The sequence below is a fragment of the Tupaia chinensis genome, unplaced genomic scaffold, assembly GCF_000334495.1.
Source record: "Tupaia chinensis unplaced genomic scaffold, TupChi_1.0 Scaffold145889_1, whole genome shotgun sequence".
NCBI classification, from domain to species: domain Eukaryota; kingdom Metazoa; phylum Chordata; class Mammalia; order Scandentia; family Tupaiidae; genus Tupaia; species Tupaia belangeri.
The window spans coordinates 1,780,958-1,785,648 of NW_006205746.1; the positions used below are offsets into that span (position 1 = coordinate 1,780,958).

Consider the following 4,691-nt stretch of genomic DNA (forward strand, 5'->3'; position numbering starts at 1 on the left):
AAAAAAAAACTCCTCCCCCCCAAAAAAAAACCCCACTAAAATAGAAAATAAATAAATAAATAAAACGAATAATTCTTAAAAAGAAAAGGGAGGGCAGCATGTGACATGGTGGTTAAGGGATTGGAATTCCCACATGACCAGCCATGGTTTGAGTCATGGACCTGGTGGCTTGTTTTCTCACTCTCCTCTTCTCTGTCTTTCTCTGGCAAAACTCATGTGAAAAAATAATAATAAGCAAATAAAATAAACCATTTTTTTTAAAAAAATAAAATTGCTCCATTAATTTATGATGTTTTGTTTAAAAAATACTTTTTAATCTATCTTTGAGGGGTATGTATAAATCCAAGACTTCACCTGTATCAATGTTAATTACTGACTTTGGTTATTCCACCTTTGAGGAATTATTAAATTAACTGTTCTATTTAGACATCATGTGCAAAGCCCAGAGTAACTGATATTGGAACTTTAGAGTAAAATGTATTTGTTTCTTGGAGTAAGCTGAATAGTGTCTATCTGCATTTTGTTTGAGGATCTTGTAGTGTCGTAGCTTTCCAATTTATTTTGCTAAAATCTAAAGTAAGAAATACATTTTATATTCTATCCCAATAAAGACACACAAAGAATATGCATACCTTTACTATAGCTAGGCTCTCTGATACTGTGTATTTTACCTCATTACCAAATATATACTGGTCATGACTTGCAATATTGATTTCCTCTCTAATGGTTGTAGCCGATAGTTTGTTGTTTGTTCAACTGTAATGTTGTAGAAAAAAGAGGAGATTGTGGGAGGAGGCTGGGACACGGCAGAGGGTGAGGGATAGGGAATCAAGAATGGCAAAAAAAAAAAAAAAGCAAAATATACAGGAAATAAGAAATGGAAAATTATTTGTTGATAACACATATGTTGATGTGCTTGATTGAGCCAATATACAGTGTATTCTAGATGGGAAATCTCATTTTGTATGCCATAATGATGTATAGTGAATGAATGTAAATAAATAAATTTAAATTAAAAAAAAAGAAAAAAAGATTATTTTTCAGTCAGATAAACCTGAGTTTTGTCACTGTCCTTGCGTATGGTATTTTTGTGTCATCTCACCTGTAAAATGGTGATAATCAGTAGTTCCCAGTAAGGCTATGAGGCCTTATAGTTAGTAGACTCTGTTTCTTTTGTTTTTAAAGTTGATATTTCATCCCATCACGTCATATTGTAGAAAACATCTACTTGTTTGAACATTCCAGCACTCTAGTTTGGATTTTTATGTTATTTGTGATTTTGACTATGTGTATTCTTCATATCTTGGGTTAAAATATTAAAAATATAATATAAACAGCAATATTATATCCATGTATATACAAGTAATTCTTATTTATTCATGCATTTATTTTAATTATTTGACCTTAAAGAGAGAGACAGAGAGAGGGAGTGGGAGAGGGGGAGAAAGAGAGAGAGAAAACAAGCCACCAGTTCCAGGACTCTAACCATGGTTGGCCATGTGGGAGTGTCCAGTGCCTTAACTACCATGTCACCTGCTGGACCCCTATAGAAGTAATTTTAACAGACCAACATTAAGTATTCCAGGAAACAGAACAGAGTCCAGGGGATCATTAATTTTTATGTGTCATCTCCGGGGTGGGATGGCCAGGCTGAAGAAAATCCCTTCTCCTTCTTTGTTCTTTTGGGATTTTAGGCACACATGCATATTTCTCCGGTGTGATTTTCAAGACTCTTAGCCTGGTACTTGAACTGTGGTCGACTATCTGGGAATCCAAGTGCCTTAACACCACATCACCTGCTGCTCCTGTTCATTATTATTTATTATTTTTTTTTAGAGGTTTTTGCTATAGGGCGCTTGTGCTTGCCAGAAAGATAGAAAGAGACAGAGACAGAAAATGAGAAATGACCCGCCAGGGGGGATGGCCACTCAAACTAGTCACAGGCTCATCAGCCTGAATTCAGGCCTTTGTGATACAATTCTACCTACCCTTGCATACTTATTTCCTTTTAGTCTCCCCTTTGTACTTTATACTCACTTCTCTGAACCATCAAGGCAGCCGTTTTTTTTCCCAAATACATCTCACAATTTGCACTCTTTGTGTCTTTCCTTATGTGGTGTCCTCACCCTGCAACACCTGACGCCTGTTCCATCTCTACTCATTATGAACTCTGTCCCTGATTCCAAATTCCATATCAGAGCAGTCTGTTTCATGGTGACCTTCTAATTGATTCTGCTTTCACTTCCACATCATTTCCATTGATGCTGATTTTTCTGAAGCTCCCACCTAGGGCCTTCTTTTTTCCTATCTTCAGACATATATAGTCTGTCTTAATTTAGAAATATTTCATGTCCCATACATCAGATTGGTGGTGGAACTTTGTCCCTGAAGATAATTCAGTAGGATAGTAGTAGGACTAATTGCACTTCTGGAACTTTGACCTAAACACACACAGTCTCTTGGTCTGTGCTATAGGGCGCTTGTGCTTGCCAGAAAGATAGAAAGAGACAGAGACAGAAAATGAGAAATGACCCGCCAGGGGGGATGGCCACTCAAACTAGTCACAGGCTCATCAGCCTGAATTCAGGCCTTTGTGATACAATTCTACCTACCCTTGCATACTTATTTCCTTTTAGTCTCCCCTTTGTACTTTATACTCACTTCTCTGAACCATCAAGGCAGCCGTTTTTTTTCCCAAATACATCTCACAATTTGCACTCTTTGTGTCTTTCCTTATGTGGTGTCCTCACCCTGCAACACCTGACGCCTGTTCCATCTCTACTCATTATGAACTCTGTCCCTGATTCCAAATTCCATATCAGAGCAGTCTGTTTCATGGTGACCTTCTAATTGATTCTGCTTTCACTTCCACATCATTTCCATTGATGCTGATTTTTCTGAAGCTCCCACCTAGGGCCTTCTTTTTTCCTATCTTCAGACATATATAGTCTGTCTTAATTTAGAAATATTTCATGTCCCATACATCAGATTGGTGGTGGAACTTTGTCCCTGAAGATAATTCAGTAGGATAGTAGTAGGACTAATTGCACTTCTGGAACTTTGACCTAAACACACACAGTCTCTTGGTCTGTGGCAGCCGGATAAATTTATCTAGTTTGTATGTCTCTTATAAGATAAGATTATTTAGAAAAATAGTATCAGGACTAATTGTAATTTTATAACTGTTGGCTTTAAACATTAACTATTTCTTGGGCTGTGACAGTAAGGTAAAATTATCTAGTTTATATAAATCTTATGAGGCTTGATAAATGGACTTAATAATTATCAGATGTTGATGAAATTAAATGAGTCAGTGAATGCTAATGCTTCTTTCTTTCTATATATCTGGATACCTTGGGACATTTCCAAATGGCATTTATATTGTATTGTGATGTGTTAATAACTTAGATTCCAGAGGAGCAAAAGTCAAGGATAAATGTAAATTCAGTGACATGTGTATTTAATACTTTTTACCTTTTAGCTGTATTACCTTTGGATACATTATGTCCCTTTCCTCTTATTATTTGTTTCATTTTGTTTCTAGTGTGTGTGTATGGCCTCTATTGAGTTCCTCTCTTAATTCTCTAAATTGCAATCTCAAATATTAAAGTATTGTGGATGTTCTTTAATTATATTGACTTTTGTACATTTTTTAGAATTTTATTTTATTTATTTCTTCTGTGTGTAAGACATATGGAGAGGCACCACCCCCAATAGAGTCTTGACACTGTAATCTACCCCCTGCTTCAGCCAGCCCTGGATCATGGACACATACATGCCTGGCATCATACTTGGAGGTCTCGGACATGAACCTGGGACCTTTCCCATGGGTCAGCATTGAAAAGCATCATATTTTATTGCTAACCCACTAACCAGTCCCATGGCTTAACTATTAGATTATTGTATCATTTCAGAAACAATCTATCAGCCTTATTTATTTATTTATTTAAGAGAGGTTTTTGCTATAGGGCATATGTGCTTGCTGGAGAGACAGAGAGACAGAAAGTGAGAAATTACTCACCAGGGAGGATGGCCATGCCACAGTCCCTTCTCCTCCATTCTCCTCTCGGGATTTGGGGCACACACGCACACATACCTGGCATGAGTTTTAAGCATCTGAGTCTGGGACTCAAACTATGATTGACTATGTGGGAGTCCAGTAACGTATCCATTACACTGTCTGCTGGTCCCTCAGCCTTATTTTAACCTTCAAGTTTGCTGAAGTAGTGGATTAAAGTGAAGATAATATTTTAGAAATACCATGGCAGCGGACAGTAGTTTTGTTCTATTTGACTGTTTTTATGCAGAGCACAGAATTTATACGAGGACAAGTTAAATGACAACCTTTAATCTGTAGTGTGATACATTGAGAAGTATTTCACTGGCCATAAATTATCGACTTGAGATTAATGCATACATTGGAGTCCTCACTGGCTCACTTGCTGTACCCTAAAAGCACCTTCAGGTGTATGTGCTGAACACAGAGTCCTTCATAGTTAGTTAGAATATAGCCTTCCCCTAGTCCATAGGAAACATTGCTTACAATTCTGCAACTCTTATTTATTTGATGTTTTTAAAACAGCATACTGTATAGATACTACTCTGGGTCATGTGTGGTTTTTTTTTTTCCCCTCTACTTATAAGATTATTAAGATCACAGTTTTTAGGAACAGTATTATTTGTATTTGTAA

The 4,691-nt window shown here is 36.8% G+C and overlaps 1 long non-coding RNA gene across 1 annotated transcript in view; it reads right to left on the minus strand.

Moving 5' to 3' along the window:
• Positions 1-2,680, minus strand: part of LOC102483666 (uncharacterized) — a 44,540-nt gene extending 41,860 nt beyond the window's left edge. The window contains exon 1 of the long non-coding RNA XR_337429.1: positions 2,662-2,680. This is a non-coding gene — a long non-coding RNA (uncharacterized LOC102483666). The remainder of the gene's footprint in view (positions 1-2,661) is intronic.
• Positions 2,681-4,691: the final 2,011 nt, after the last annotated feature.